Source organism: Cinclus cinclus, chromosome 10 (assembly GCF_963662255.1).
Source record: "Cinclus cinclus chromosome 10, bCinCin1.1, whole genome shotgun sequence".
NCBI lineage: Eukaryota > Metazoa > Chordata > Aves > Passeriformes > Cinclidae > Cinclus > Cinclus cinclus.
In genome coordinates this window covers 23,123,956-23,141,454 of record NC_085055.1, presented here as the reverse complement: position 1 = coordinate 23,141,454, position 17,499 = coordinate 23,123,956, and positions in this window count along the sequence as shown.

Below are 17,499 nucleotides of genomic sequence, written 5' to 3'. Positions count from 1 at the left end.
AACTCAGAAAGGTTTCCACCAGTGAAACACAGCACACTGCAAAGGCTGCTGTGGGGGCACAGCACAGCACTGCAGAAAAACTGCAGTTTTTCCCAGAGAGCTCCAGCCTGAGCGCTGGTAGAGGAGGAGGAGGATGGAAGGCACAAGGTCAGCAGGAGGCACCGAGCCAACCCTGAGTGTTCTGGGATGATTCAGCACTGCCACACGGGAACCCCACTCTGCCATTTCACCACCTTTCAACACCTGGATCACCGAAACACCCAAGGACAGCCTTTGTTCTCCTGCAGCCCTCACTGTCCTCACTGCCCTTCTCTCACGAGCCCAGCGTTTTACAGACTTGTGCCATGCTCTCCTTGCTTTCTCAGAAGCAAAGGGACCTTGGCATTTCCCTTCTCCTCCATGCAGGCTGTGCTGAGCTCCCCACGTGCACCTTCCCTGCTCCAATACACCCCGGGAGGAATTCTGTGCCTCTTCTGTTCCCTTCCAGTTGTGCATTCCAGGAATGGCATGTTGCCTTCTCTGGTCTTCTCACAAATAACTCCTAAGCTTCTTTTATTCTCTTGCATGCTACCCAACAACTGAGTTCATTTTTTTTTTTTTTAAGAATTACCCAAATTATTAAAAAATCTCTTTCACAAGCAACAAAGGCTGATTTAAAACCCAACAACACATATAGCTAGTCAGGACAGCTTTCCTCCAGCTTTGAGTTTTATCTGGCACTGTATTGTTCCTTCATGGTATTTTCTATATCTCTTGACATTCACAGTATCAGGCTCATTTCAACCCTCTGGATAAACTCAGACTGTTCTTTCCCTACTTTGGTAAATTTTCCAGGTGAGTTATTAGCATAGTGAATATGATAACTCTTAGTTCCACTAGTAATGAATTCTGGTCAGTTATTACTGACTGTTATTACTGTCTGGAGGGGGTTAACCTGTTTATTTACAATGGATATCTAGATGGCATTATCCTATAAATGCTTATTCTGTAGCAGCCTGGATGCTTTAGAAGCCTTCAGTGAAAAGAATTTTTTCTAGATTTTGGAAATACAAACACCACATCAAGCAGATAATTTCCCTTGATCTGCTCCTTCAAAGAGTTCTAACAGAACAATACTTCATCTTCCTTTGGAAAGAGGTAATGATTTTTTTTCAAATGATATTATATTCATTCATAACTGAGAAATGTTATCATTTTCACTATTCATAAAAACATGTATTGGCTCTACAGAAATTGCCAAAGTTGGTACCACTGAAAAAGGATGTAATCTCTTCTATCATTGGAATACTGTGATGAAAGCTCCATGGGAAGCACAAAACAACTCTCCTATTTGCATAATCTAATAAACAGAGTTTGTCCCTTGAAATAAAATGAAACTTCTTAGAAAAGAGAAGGTGTAAAGACGAAGACTCTTGATACAGTACATCCAGATTCTGCCATGCAATGAATGAAGTTCTTAGTTCTGCAGTGCAGTCCATGCCTTGCTCAAGTGATGAAGCACTGTTCATGGTGCAGGTCACAGTCCCAGCTTTTACAATGTCCCATCGAGCTTGTTTTGGGCTGGTCAGCAATACTCACACCACAAGCCTTCATCTGCTGGATTTACACTGCTCCAGCTCTGTCAGATCAAACGCACCTGAATCACAGTCTCATTATGCAGGAAATTTGTACTCGACTCTCAGTCACTCACCATAAAATGTTACCCTCCACACCTAGGTACTGTATAAACCTGGGCAACAAGTGCCACATGAGCACCTCCCAGTTAGCCATCAATGCTCCCAGCATTTTGCCACCAGTGAAATACATCATTGTTGGTGTTGCCATTTACCACAGAAATGTGATTTGCTGTCCTACAAAGAGCTACTGCAGCGCTTTTCTGGTTCCCATTTATGGCCAATATCAGGATGTAGGACGCTCTAACCTGCAGGAAATGTACAGTGTAGTGCCTGCACTAGCATTTCAGACTAGTCCCCTTTAATCAATGGTTAAAGGAACAGAAATGTTCCTACTCATTATTACAGACGTGCTTTTAAAGGGCTTACAATAGTTCCCTTTAAAAAAAACAAAACAAAACAAAAAAAACCCCAAAAAAACCAAAAAAACCCCAAAAAACTGTTCCAGCCATTTGTTCTGACTCATTTCCAAGAGCACTTCTAAAATAGGATCTGAGTACACTTAATTGTGTTCAGGACACTGGCTGGAGGAATGACAGTAGTATGAAAAAATTAACACCCAGCTTAGATCGATCATTACTCAATTTTCTGAGCTGGTGTTCTCCATGTGCCATGTGCTGAGTAACAACTGACTTCATTAAGCTAAAATGGATCTTTAGCAAAGCAACTATTTACAGAGCAGCTGCAGCCTGGTGTTCCTGAGTGCAGAGGGGGTGATTTTCAGATAACCCTTCCATTCTTTAGCTTGTGCTCCCTCCAAATTTTCCTCAAATTTATCATATCCAAAAAGGACAAAGTGCTAAAGAGGATTCTGCAGGGTTCTGTTTTCCCCCATGAAAAATACACCTACATCGTTTTTTCATCAACTCTTCATGATAGTTCTGACCTTTGAGAACGGATGTGCAATACCCTCACTCCTCCAGTAATTAGAGACCCTATTTCCAGTACTAACAATTCATACCCTATTTGTACCTGTTTGGTCAGGTTTTTTTAACCAGGGGCTAAAATACAGAACACTAGCACAAGGGTGATGTAATTAATGTTTTTCTTTCTGTTAAATCGAAGTTCAATCCAATGCTCCTTAAAAAACCTTAAAACCACAGCAGCTCTTTGCTTTTGTTTTTTGTTCACTGCAAGAGAGTGACCACTACCAGATTCATTAAACACAGCTTGATGATTGCTCCCTGCTCAGGCTTTTTCAGCACACTGCATCCATGTTAATCCTGCCATTCTTCCCACTGTGCAAACAGCTCTGTCTGCTGGGAATGTGCTAATCAGGCTCCATAGGGCTGAGCACACACCATAAACACGCCATAACAGCAGCCTGAATTTACCAATTTGCTCTCAATTCCTGCTGTTCTCCTTCTCTTCTGACTTCCAGTTCCTTTTTCCGTTTGAAACAAAGCCGTTTTTTTAGCCAGAACAGGTATATCTTAGAGAAAAAAAAAGCCCTACACTCAAAACCAAAAACCGATTCTTTGCTAAGCATTCCCATGTTTTAGAAACACCTGGTTTTGAAACTAGTCCCAGCCCAAAAGCACCAGGATCATGTTCCTTCTGTCTGTAGAAACACCAACATTTGCAGTACTGTCCAAACCTCACTGGCAGTGCTTGGCCTCTAGCTCTAATGATTTTTAGTTAGCACAGGGACGCTCAGCTTCTTCACAGCCTCCAGCCACCCTCCTCGTGCCTCTGCTGAGCACAGACTCAGCCTCTGAAGTCACCACAGAACCCTCAGTCAACTGCAGCCACTCAAGGTTTTGTCAATATTCACACTTTGATAGTCACTGGGGGCAAAGGAAGTTAAAGGTTTACCTCAAAGCCAAACAAAATCTTTAAAGGACAGGATTCTGTTCTCTCATAAGAGATGAAAAAAGCTACAGGCTCCAAGTTATGCTTCCCTAAGTACAGGAAACCCTGGTCCTCCAAGGTCATTCCAACCCAAATTGTGGAGGAAATTCAAGCAGGCTGCATGGAATGGTAATTGGTCAGGCATGGCCAAGGTTAGCACCACAAGGAATTCTCTTTTCAAAGTGAAATGTATTAATGGAGGCACAGGGCAGTAGGTTTTAATTTGAATAACCACCACATATGATTGCACTGGTGATCTACAGAGCACTACTTGCTTACTGTTAACAAGCATATGCACGGCTTACTGAGGATTCCTCTTTTCCAGCCCACAAATCACAATTTTCCCACCCAAAACAGGAGCTGTTAATGCAAAAAAGAGCACCCTGTATTTCCATCCTTTTTATAACATCAACAAGCATTTGGGCATCTTCTGCTTTCTGTATTGCATTTACCTGAATGTTTGCCTCACACACACAAGTGGAAAACAGCCCCAACAAGGTAGTTCCTTAAAACCATAACTGGATTTGCATAGCTTTAAATATTTCATACTCCCATCAAAGAACACAGGCCATCCATGTTTAAAGAAACTCACTAAGCACAGAGCATGATCAAATTTCTACAGTTTACAAGCATATGCTGATAGTTCTCCTGCAGTATGCCAAAAAAGTGCTGAGGCTGGTAGGGGAGGATTGACAGCAACATCTACAACAGCTACATCCACTGCCAGCATTTCAGAGTCAGTTTAGTAAGCACTTCAGAAGATACAACTCTGTTGCACAAATAAATGAGTGACACATTTTCCGTGTAAAGGCTGAGGAAAGAAATGGCAAGACAGAAAACACGAATATCTGACTTTTCAAAGGCTGTATGTTTTTTAGCAAACTAAACCAAGGATGAATTTCCCATTTTGCAGAGAAATATAATGGCAGAGATGTTAGCAAGACATTTCAATTATTACAAAGAAGTGAAAACACGTTTAAGTTTCTTCCAGACAGAAGTCTGAAACCTCAAGGAGCATTTTGTTAAGAACTTTGTTGATTTTTCTGCTACTGCTGAAGCGAAAAAGCAGATAAAGACAGAGTTTTCTAGCAACCATGCTCATAAAACTTCACACAGCCCTCCTTTATCAGCTTCAAATGTACACGGGTAGGTGTTACAGGCATAAAACGGAGCAGCTATATTTTTTTTTTTTTTTGCAATAAATAGCATTACTTAGGGATTCAGATAAGATTTCAGAGTTCTTCAGAAACCTTTCCCCACTTGGTAAAACCCCATACCTTGATAAATGATACTGCCTTCTAGCCTTGCTGATACCTATCTCCTTAAGATGAGAACTGCAGCAACTATGTAGTCTGGAAGCTAAAACCTTTTCCATGGGTTTTTTTTTTTTTACTTTTCCAGCTGAATGTCATAGTATGAAATCCAAATGCAATCCATCTCTGCTAGAAAAATAGAACTGGACTGCCAGCTGACTTCACAGATTAAAAGAGCCTTCTGAAAGACACTCATTCCATCCCAGAGCAATTTGCCCTGTTTAGGCAGAAAATTAATTTATTAAGAACCAGAAATAAGCTTTGATTTGACTACAGATTTGACTACATTTACTTCTCCCTGTGTTACAAATCTGGAAGTGTCAAAAGCACAGGCAATCACAGATAATGTGATGCTAAAGAGTCCTCAGGACTGGAAACCCCCCTGTTCAGCTGCACCTGTCTGTGGAACAGACACTTAACCCTCTTTTACTCTCAACACTTTGAAATTCCTACCTCCCAAGAGCTTGTTTCCTCCTAAGTGTACCAAAAAAATGTTAAAAATTGCTTCCATAAAGAAAAGAAGACGGGTGAAGAAGAAAGCCCAGAGGGAGGATCCAGGTCACTGCAGGTCTGTCTGACCTCAGTGCTGGGGAAGGTCTTTTCCCAGTCTAAACAATTCTGTGGTTCTAAAGGCTTGACTGGAAGGGAAACTGTTGTTGTCTGAAAAAAAATTATAGTGACTTACACATTTCATTCAAGGAGGAAACCCTACTACATAATTAGAAAACCAAATAATAGCCAGTGAATTGTAACTCTTTGGAATCCAAGTTTATTTACTACATGTTGCAAATCTCATATATATCTTTGAGATACATTGAGAAAGATACCTAATGCATTAAATCCCCTAACTGCCAGTTCTTGAAAACTGAGGATAATAGTGATTCCGATAATTAATTTAAATGAAGGTTTAGGATAATAGTGATTCCGATAATTAATTTAAATGAAGGTTTAGTCAGTTCAGGCAAAGCCCACTGCTGTGTCACAGAAGCCATCTTCTCTCTTCTCTCCTCTGAAAAAGAAGCATTTCTGTGATCCAGTGTATGACTTTACAATTGCTGTACACTTTGAGGCTCACCCACTTTTACTGACTTTTCCTTCTGGGCACTTCAGAGTAGTATGTGCAAATGGGTTATGAGCAACTTGGACCGTAAAAGCCACTTTCCCACAACAGAACCATCTCCTGGAAAGATGAACAATGTCTTTCTGAGCCTTCTGTAACAGCCACCAGGCTCTGACCTCTCATACAGAGCCTTGATCTACCAGCAGAGCTCTCCCTCTGTTTCCTTAAATTCGGGAAGCTGAGCAAGTATCACAATGTAGTATATTAATAGCAAAACCCTGCTAGCACAGCTGTGCCACAGTTAAGAGTGCAGAAGCTTTAAACTCCAGTTTCCTTAAATGCAACACTCAATATGCTCTACTATAATTAACGGCCTCATCTGCTTACAAATGTGTCACAACTATTTTTGCAACTAATCTCTCAAGTCCAAGGAAAATAAATGTTCTGTACACAGAGATGCTCTGGTTGGTATCTTCGGGTCCCTAAGTCTCACTAACACTCCATCATTATCAATGGATCTTCAAGTACTAGATCTGCATTTTCACCTGTGCATTTTCTCTGTTGCGAATTTCCTTACCAGGTGCTGTATATATTCTGGGATGTAGAGAAGGCCAAATTTAACAATAAGGCTGTTTAATAAAAACACCAAGAATCTCCCCAAGGAGGCTGCTCTAGAGCTCAGGACTGTCTTGCCTGCAGCAGGGGAAGATGGACCCAAAACCAGACAGGATCTCTTGAGAGCAGACCCTGCTCCTGGAGTCTCTACACATGTGATGAGGCCACAGCATCCTAAGCAACCTGCACAGAGAAAAATCAGGTTTGACCAAGAGACTGTTTGTTCTAGTTTATTCTGATCCCCATAGGAAAGACCCTGAAGACACGTCGAGGGGGACAAGCAGTTCAGAGAACGGGGTCAGAACTGAGCTGTTGATGGCATGTCCTTGCTGCAGCTTCTCTCGGGGGCCAGCAGTGAGAGGCAGAGCACAGGACAGTGAAAATCCCAGGGCAGCCCACCCCTCCAGCCCATATCTGTGTGTGCCCTGAGCAGGTCACTTCTCCCCCCATGCAGACACTGGCAGAGAATTTTTTTTTCAGCAAACTAACACGTGTTCTCCTATGATTCACACCTGATACTGCTCATTAAGGCACATTATCCTCTATCCATGCTGCTTCTATGTCTTGAGTATTTTCCTTTGAGTTTTTTTTTTCCTTTTTTCCTTTCCTTAGCAAATAAAGCTCGAAACACATATCTTAAGAGAATACTTGAGTTTAGAGCAACTTTATGACAAACCTAGAATATTCCTAATTCAATCTCTCCAACTGCTCTGTAGTCTTGCAAAATGTCTAAGATACAATCTACTTCAAGCTAGGCCAAGAAGCCTAAAATCCTTACTGGATAGATATTCCATCAGCAAGAGACATAGGAAATGAATGGGAATCTTTCCTTGATAATTCCATGCATTTATTCTACAGGATTAATTTTCAGTAGCTGCCCAGTTCAACTGACCCAAGGGAATACTTATTTTTAGCACTTTGAATCAAGGACATTTGTCTAGCATTCTCTATTACTAAACAAAAGCAAGTTGAAAAATGGTGAATGCTTCAAATTTTTCTCATCTGAGCTGCTGCTTTAGCGAAGAAAAAAAAAAAAAAGGACAAAAAAGATCCTCAAAAATTACACCAGATACACTTGAATCCCAGGCCATATTGTGAGCTATTTATGTGCTACACACATGTTCTTTTGTAAAAACAAGTAGAAGTCATGGATCTGTTTCAGGTGTCTTATCACACACAGCAGCTCTGCAGCCTTCAGCCCCTGGTTGTGCTGTTACAACATGTTGGTGACAGGATAATGCAAACCCCTCACCCACCATTTGTTAAAGGTTCTCTCCCCTCTGAGCTCAATTTCTGTGTGCTTCACAAGGGACACATCTTCCCTCATACTGCTGGTGCCTTAAGACATCAGCCTTTATATTTTTCAAACCTTGTACTATATTGGTGCCTAACTCTGAACTCCAAATAGAATGTGAGTTACTGTCTTCACACTTTGGTCAGACAAAACAATCCTTCCAGGCCTGAGATCCAAGGACACCCCACAGCCTCAGGCCCTAAATGTATAAACAAAAGTGAATTGGGGGGAGCAAACTGGGGGTAAATTATTTCATTACCTGAAGCTGTCATTGGAGGATTAACCCCTGATATGTAAATGGGGTTTATATAAACTTATATCAAACCTGTATCTGTCTGAAAAACTCGTGACCATTGTCCATTTTGGGTGTAGCCTCTGAGGCTTCTGACTGCCCAAGGTGTATCTATTGAAGGCCTTTAATAAATCCCCACTTTATTCTCTTAACCTTGTCCAGCCTCTGCTCTAGGTACCACCCCAGGACATCGCTGCCAAACTGGTAAAGATCATTTCTGCTATATTGAGTAAAATATCTCTGACTAAGACGTGTGCTCATATGCAAACATGCAGTCAGGCCTGAGTAAGCACCCCAGAGAAAATGGATGAGATGTTCAGGGGGAAGACACACAATCCTTAGGAATGGAGAAATCATCCACCAAAACATCTCCAGATGATCTCACGCTCTGCTTGCTCCCTGGGGAGAACAAGTCAAGAGTTAAAATTCCATATGTTATTTTCAGCAACTGTACAGCAAAATCAAGAGTTGTTTTTGTTCTGTACCCAATTTCTTTAAAGAGACTTTGAGAAACTCACATTCACCTACAAAGAGAGCTCAGGGCCCATCTTTCCAGCACAGGGGCTGGACTTCAGGGTAGTCATGACACGAGATTCACCATTCCCTTCCCTCCTTGCTCAGTACTCTTGTGTTACTTCCACCACAGTAAGTAAATAAACACATTTTATATTTGTATGAAATACAATATGGAATTGTATGAACACAAGTTTAGAACAATGCCTCCTACTTAATATCCCCAAACCAAACCAAACCTGCTCATGCCAAGCACACAGCTACACCTCCTTCCCTTAGTATGGACACAGTCACAGGAATGTAACCATCTGAGGGATTACCACTGCAAATCACAATACTTGTATATTTACATAACTGCTTTGCCATAGCTGCAGTTTTTACCTGCAGCCACATCAGAATTGATTGTGATTATTGCCAAAGTCAAACAATCAAAAAATTAAACAACTAAGTTGTTTTAGACTAAAACAACTTTAAAAATTGTGTCAAACCTGTTAACTGGAAGCATCATCAGTGGAGTAATTAATGCTTTAATTTCACAGAACCATAAAATGGTTTGGGTTGGAAAGAACCTTCAAGCCCCTCCTGTTCCAACCCCCTGCCATGGGCAGGGACACCTTCCACACTCCCAGGTTGCTCCAAGCCCATCCAACCTGGCCTTGGACACTTCCAGCAATCCAGGGGCAGCCACAGCTTCTCTGGGTAACCTGTGCCAGGGCCCCAGATAATTTTTTTTTCCTTTATCTGGGAGAGGCCCATACAGTCTGATGGAACAAACTGAACTAATAATTACAGTAATACTATTTCTGCTGAAAATTCAAGTTATTTCAAATAGACTACAGGAGCACAAGCAAGAATTACAGAAACATACAGCTGGAGAAAAAAAAATAAACCAAAATAGCATCAGGCAAAGAGGAAAACTGTAGAAGGAAAAACTTCACATGTAGTTACATTTAGAGCAAGAGGCAAAGCAAAACCAGAGTGTGACCAGCATTCAACCTTCAAATCATGTTTGAAATGTAATGGAAAAGGTGTCCAGGGAACCCCAGCTGGACACAGGGAAGCTCCCAGCAGAGATCTAAGCTGCTATAGCCAGGGAGATTAAGGTGCTTAAGCACCAGTTCTGTGACACCACAGCAGCATTCCCATTCCAGCCCTGAGAGCAGTGACACACGGGTGCCTTGAGAGGCTCCCTGGAACAGAGGCTGGACAGAGTTAAAGGAATAAAGCAGGGATTTATTAAAAGGCCTTCAAAGGATTCACCTTGGGCACTACAAGAGCCTGGCCAAGGCTACACCCAAAATGGACCCCGGGTCAGGAGTTTTCACACTTTTATAAGTTTTGGTCCCTTTCCATACTGGGGTTCATTGTCCCATTCCAGCTCCAGGTTCTGCAGTCCCATCCTCCCACATTCTCTCCTCAATTCTCTGCTGTTTGCACTTTTTGGGGCTGAAGCTGCAGCGGTGTCCTTGGTTGTGGGGCTGGAAAAGGATTGTTTTGGAACACTTAGTATGGAGTTGAGAGTTACACACCAATGCAGGACAGAATCTGGAAAATACGAAAGTTAAACCTTAAGGCATCACCACTACATCCTTCCCGGGGGATTTGCCAGAGCTCAGAGTGAGGGCTGCCTGCTCTGTCAGCATCTCTCTGAGCCTGCAGGAGCTGGGCCAGAGAAAGGGCAGCTGTGACAACAGCAGCCTTGGCAAGTCAGGAGGGAGGATGTGAGGTGGTGGAGCACAGGCTTGGCATGAGAGGTGGAGTACAGCCTTGGAACCAGAGACCCTACACTAGAAACAACTCACTCAATGGTCAGCTTAAAGACAGAAAACAAAACAAACAAAAAAACTCCCAGACCTGCAGCTGCACAAAACTCCAATTAGGGTAACAAAGTGAAGAAAGAAATAGCACCTAACATGTGTAAAGCACACATACAATAATTTGGATCTAACTCAGTGCTGTGGATCAGTGAAGGAAGAGAAAGGCTTAACGACATCTTAGCAAACAAATAAAACCCATACAGAATGTATCATAGAGGGAGGAACAAAAGGAAATCCAAGCAACAACAAGTTTTTACTCCTCCTGGCAAGGGATTCCAGCACTGCTGTGACTATAGGTGACCCAGAGGAGCAGTGGATAGGGGAGCACAGCACCCAGACAAAGAGCCAGAGACAGGGAGGTATGTGCATCACAGTTTTAGCTGCGTGGTTTTTTTTTTTTTTTCTGCACCAATTAGATCTAGACTAACAATTTGACTCTCAAGATTTTGCTTACAATAACAAAATTCCTTGCCTTTACTTGCAAGGTGGGGATTTTTCTGTGCCCATAAACAAGATTTTGAGTATTAGATAGAAACAGTGGAAGTCTTTGATAGGAACACAATAAAAGAACAAACCAAATCAATCCCTCTTTGCAACTGTTGTGCAACTCCCACTGCGAAGCCAGAGCAGCTCATAGCATTTCCTTCTTTTCAGATGTGTGTCATTGAAAGCAACTGTGATATCCCTCTCTTGCCTCACATTATCCTAAACCAATCTAGACAAAACCTTTCCTAGACTCCTTTCAATTTGCTAAGAGGTTAGAGAAATTTTCTTAGAAAGCAGGGTGAATATATACAGCTTTGTCAAATGGCAAGATGGCAAAATATCCGTGGAGCATATAAACAACAGCAAAGAAACTCAGGCTAGAGGGGAGAAAGGAGGAGGGATAGCAAGCCAAGCTTTTCAGGAAACGGAAAGCATTTGGCACTCTCAAGAAAGCTGCTGTGATACCTGTTCCTTGAGAGTTTTGAAATTAGATTCATTTAAAGAGAACCCTCTTGCACTGGCAAAGAAACAAATTACATGGCCTATCCTCTCTGTTCCTGATTTCTCTTCCTCTGAAGTACTGCACTGAGACACTGGACTAATATAGTGTGTGTTCACTGAAGGCTGGGCATTTTCTGCTTTGCTGCTGCACTTCTTGCAGCTTCAACATAAATTCTACGTCTGCTGTAGTCACAGGCACGAGAACTGGGACGGACCTGCTCCACATTAGCATGAGAAAATACTGCACCATTCTGGCTCCTACACAGAGGGCTGTGCTGTCAGCACTTGGCTGGTCAGAGTCCAACAGGCATGAGCTGTAAATTTGAAACTTAAGTTTAGACTCCAAACATTTGCTTTAGTTTACCTGGGTCAAATCTAAGCTGTTTGCTATAGATTCAAAGTGCCAGAAGGAGTCTCATGCTGAGAAGAGGCAGCAGCAACTGTTCCATTGACCAAAGGTCCCAGGAATAACTTTTATGCCCAGTTTCAACAAGTGGTACGGACAAATAAAATCCTCACCAAGATGCTCAAGTAGTTGACAGCTCATAAGTACGTCCAGGACCTCCTGCCAGGGATGAGGTATGAAACAATGGTTTAGAGTGCCAGCTTTATTGCCATCTGCCCAGCACAACTGCAGAGTGCAGCAGGAATTCTGACACCAGCACTCACCCAGCTAAGGTTTACCTGTCAAACCCAGCAGCACAAACCCACGGCTCTGCCAGCCCTGCACACATTTAGCACAAGCCCATGCCAAGGCTCTGCAGCCACGTGCCCATTACCATTCTTTGTTGTGCCTGCAGATTCAGCACTCCTAACAAACCCACTGGAATTACAGAGCTGGCTTCGCTTTGATGCCCTGGCACATTTTTCCATCCTTTCTTGTGTCCTTCAACCTCGCTGCCTGAGTGGGTGTGATAACAGATTTTCAGGAAAGTGTAATAGTCAATGCCAGCTGAAATTAAATCTCTTGTTTCATTATACAGCAGCTGTAGCCATTCTTCAGACAAGAAACTGGAATTTAAGTTTTCTCTACAGAAATCTTATCTCGGGAACCATACGTTGGCATGGAAGAGCCATCACTAAATAACCAAAAAAAATAAAAAAGGTCCAAATTAAAATAAAATCATGAGCTACATTCTCTGCTTAAATGATCATTAACTAAGTTATCATCTGCTAATTCATGCCACTGATTCAGACATCTCTGCAAAACATGTAACATGGCCTCTTTGGTGGAGGAGGATAAAGGAGCACCAGGAACACTGGCATGGCAAAGAACCTCAGAAATGGAAACAATTCAAAACTCCTGAGAGCATCTTTTAACTCTAGTTTCCTCCTTTAATAGCTACAGGGTCAGGTTTTGTTTAAGAGCAAAAACAAGAATTTCTTGAGGAAACTTGAGCTGAGATACATTAGACCAAATCTAATAAACCATGAAAATTAAAGATTTTATTCTTTTAATAAAATCACATTTCTTTGTAATAAGCATAATTTAAATCTTCATATTATATATGCTTGGAAAAAAATTATAAAAATTTTGGCAGATCAACCCAAAAGGCTAACACTAATGAATCTATTGAAAAAGCAGTTTGCTAAACTGGTAAATGGTTTGCTAAACCATTTACTGCCACCATGACAAATATGACAGGTCTGCAAATGGACACGCTGGATACTTACTGTTAACACCCATGTTCTGCCAGGTCCTCCTGTGACTGATGGAAATGTAGCTTTGATTGCTGTGACTAATAAATAATCCAGGCTAATAAAACCACTGTATCCTGTAATTATGACAGTGTGAACACTATCTTAATTATAACTCTTTCAGAGCCTCAGCCATCAATCAGTGACGAGCAACACTTCCAAAGGTTCACAAGAGGAACAGACCCATTGCCCAGCCAAAAACTTGCAGAGATGATCAGCAACCCTCAGGAATGCTCCCCTTGGCTTCATATGTGCATAACCACGGTCATGAATCAATGTCAAATTTTTGAGTGCAAAATGTGCTCAGACTTGGCTTCCAGTTGTCCCTAGTGTGAGCTACTGTGCCACACCTCTTGGGATGAACAAGCAGCATTCCACAGTGTTTGGAAAGATAGAAAACAGTTACTGGGATACACAACAGGTATTCCAATTCGAGATCTTTAGCACTGGAAGTGCAACTGCAAGGCCATGGATTATCCTGCCTGCAGGGAGGTTGCACCCTGTGATGTCCTTGACCCAAACACAGGCCTGACACCTCAACACCCAGAAACTTAATGACAAGTATGTGTTTCCACATGTGAAAGGGTCAGCCCTGGACCTGCTCTGTTAGCCATGTAAAAGTAAGTGAAAAATACAGTATCCAGGCTTTGGAAGGTTTCTCTGATAACAGAATAAATGGTACCAACCATCACCTCCTCCAGTTTCCAAAATATCCAAAATAAATATTCCAGTTTTCTAATACATCCAAAATAAATGTATTCATGGCATCATGATAGAGTTTCTCAGTTTGAGCTGATACTGGAAAAATCTCACAACATATTAAGAAGCTAACTGTGAGGTTGAAGGAGAGTTTTATGTGCAACTGTTCTGAAACCCCAAACTTACCTGCAGTCTTTTCCACCAATTCTAATACTCTTGGAATTTAATGAAACTTTTATGTTCATGGAATGGCAGTTTCAGGGAAATATATTGTCCCTTCTCAGTGTGGGATATAACAACTTAACAGCAGCTTTTGTCTTTTATTTCTGTGCCAAGCACGTTCCTTAAGTCACACTTCTTAACAGTGCAAAAGCAGTAGCAGCAGAGTTCAGGCACTGCTTACTTCCAGCAAGAGCTGGAGAAGAGAAAATCTGCCTCTCCCCCTTTCCTGGCCCTGCACAGGTGTTAATCACACCACTGGCACCACTGTGCTTAATTGTTAGCTTTGAAAGTCTTGCTATTCCAGTGCTGATATGATGTATTCCTCCAGAGGACTGAACAACATTTCGAATAACAGAATGATGAAAAGAGAGTCTCTACTTCTGCAATAAAGCACAGACTACCAGGGTGGCATTACCATTCACACCCAACTCACAGCACGGGCTCCTGAGCGTGAGGGCAATACAAAAAAACAAACCTACTTCATTACCTGCTTGTCAAAGCCAGAAGCCAAGACAAAAACATAGAATTTGAAGACACAGGCAAAGGGACACTGACCTCAGCAGGAGACTGAATGGCAGGGAGGCACCAGGACTGCAGAGAACTAAAACTGGACAGGCAAACTGCTTCGCTTTTATTATCATCCACAGAGCAAATGCAGGAAAAAACAAAAAAAAAAAAAAAAAAAGCAAAAAACAAAAAACAAAAAAAACCCCAAAACCCAGATAAAAAATTGTAGTGCATTCCAGCAGGGCAGTGAAGGTCAAACTCAGCAAGAAACAATGCATTTTAATGAATATTTTTCTCAACTCTTGGAAGATTAGATTCAGCACATCTTTAAATCTCACCAATATATTAAAATGCTGAAAAAAAAAAAAAAAAGAGTTTCTCAGACATACAAACTATGGAAATACCTTCTTTTGTCCTGGCAGAGGTTCTCAAGTGCAAATGTCAAAAAAGTCTTAGGACAGGTAGCGATAACTGAAAAAAAAAATAGTTATCTCATGGAAGAGGAATTATCACTGCAAGGAAATAAAATTAACAGTCAGTACTACTCCCATAAGAATAAAAAGTATTTCTAATTTGTGTTGACACAAGAGTACAAAATCTTCTGCCAATGACCACACCTGCTCGTGTAAAAGCTGCCATAGCTGGAAGGATGTAGAAGGATGTAGAAGGGAGTAGACCCCTGTGCCTGTGGAACAGAAGGCCCTCTGAATCTCTGATGAAGGAGGGGTTACAGACATTTATTCCCTCCACCTACATTGATTTAGATCTGATCCACTGCTCACATCGTCCGCTGTCCAAGAGAGTGCAAGACCAGAAAATCCAGAGAGGTAGATACACATAAAATGAACAGTAAAGAGCTAAAAACACTATTAAACAATCATGCAATACCAAAAAAAAAAAAAAAAAAAGAAGCCAAAATAACAACAAAAAAACCCCATAGCCCCAGAGGCACAGAAGCAAATTTCCTCCCATACTTTTACTCACAGTCTTTGCTCCATCAGACATGGGCAGAGGTGGGGTGGAAGGCTAGGAATTCTGTACAGGCAAGAGCTGTGATAAAGTCTGCCTTTGCAGTGGGACAGGAGTCCCCTGTGTGACAACCTCCAGCTGCAAAGCAGACACAAAACACTTCACAAACACTTCAGGAGGGTAGAGAACTGAGTCCCAGGTCACTAGGAGTGCCCTTTTCCCAAGTGTTCATGAGGGATTTGTACAGACTGAACCCTTTTCAGGCTTTAGGACTCTGCAGAAGACAAGGGCTGAACCTCGGGTTCTTAAGTTACATTATTAAGTCAATTAACCTTCAAATATTGACTTTTTATTATGCTAGAACAGACAGGAATCTGGTGCTGGGAAATTCTCCTGGTTTTTCCAGCTGCCAGTTTTTCCTCCTTTAATGCACTGAGGTGTTCAGGTATTGCAGTTAACAACACAGTGTAACTAAAGGAGAGAATTTCAGGAACTTGTTTTAGAAGTAGAAATGTTGGTTTCACAAAACCTGAAGATATTTCCAGATTATATTCCAATAAAATTGATGCTTTCCAAGGATAAGTCTGCAGAAGAAGACATAAAAAATTAGTAATTAGGAACACACTGTGGGCATAAGAGCAGGTAATGCCACTCCCCAACAAAAACCAACTTTAGGTTGGATGCACTACACACAGAATTCCCAGCTGTTAATCTACCTGTAAAATGTGCTGCAGATCTTCCAAGCCACAGCCTGTGAAGATGGACAGAAAGAAAAGGAAGGAAAGTATGAGGCAACAGTCCAAATGACCACACTATACAGTTTATTTTATTTCTCTGTGACTCTGCCCACAGAACTCGAACCTGGAGTGACTTGTGTAGAGGAAACCCCACTCTGAAGCTCCCAAGCACACAGCTATTTACTTGCCCCCACACTAAGCATATTCTGTCATTTCAGCATTTAGTTGTTTTAATCTTCTCTTAGTATTTGCAGCCTTTACCACAATCTGCCTTCAGGGTGGGACCATGTTCAGAGCAGCTGTGAAACAAACAATTATTTTCATACTGAGCTGCTTTAATCTCTTTCAATTTTTCCTCCTTTACTATAGCACACGTCTTCAACTGGTAGTTCTCTGTTTAAAAGCAGGGAGTCATGCCAGATAATTAGAAAAAGTCTACCTGAGGGTTTTCCTGGGTAATTTAGAGCTTGACTGACCTCTAAAAAGTTATAGGGAAATAAGTCTGTGATACCTAAAAGTAATGGTTGTTTGTTCAGTTCAGCACTACTTAATTACTCTTTCTTTAGTTCAAAGCAAAAGGGAAGTAATTTATTCTTCAAATAATTTCATGAGCTAATTTAAAATAATTGACTTTGAAAGAAACTGTGAGGATGAAAAATGTGAAGTTTTTAATATATTAAAACAATACTGACAAAAAACCCCACCCCTCTTGTGCTTCACAGACATAGGATAATTTCCCCTCTAAATAGGGTACAGGAATCTAGTAAATACATGAGGTGAATGAAACAAAAATAAGGTGAAAGAATAAAATAATTAATAATAATCTTTAAAGCATTGAGGCTTAAAAGACTGATAGGTTTGTACTTAACATGCAGCTATGTGGGACAGCCCAACCCATTATGTAGTTACTGACAGCCATAAAGGAAGGCTCCAACTGATTCAGGGTATCACACGCTTCTACAAACAGGTTTTTGGATGAGTTTCAAACCTCAAAGAGTTTAGAAACCTAAAACTATTTTAAATTTAAAAAGCATCTTTCCCCATTTCTACCACAATTAGCAAATAAAGATAGTATATACTAACATTTGGCCTGTGTGCATTAAAAATCTCTCTTTCTGTATTGCAGCCCTTGAACTTCAAGAGACCACATGGGGCAGAGGGCTTGCAGTGAGATATTGAGCACTGTCCAGATCCTGATGCTCTTCTCCTCTTTCATTGTTGGCCAAGAGACACTGTTTGAAGAGGACAGAAT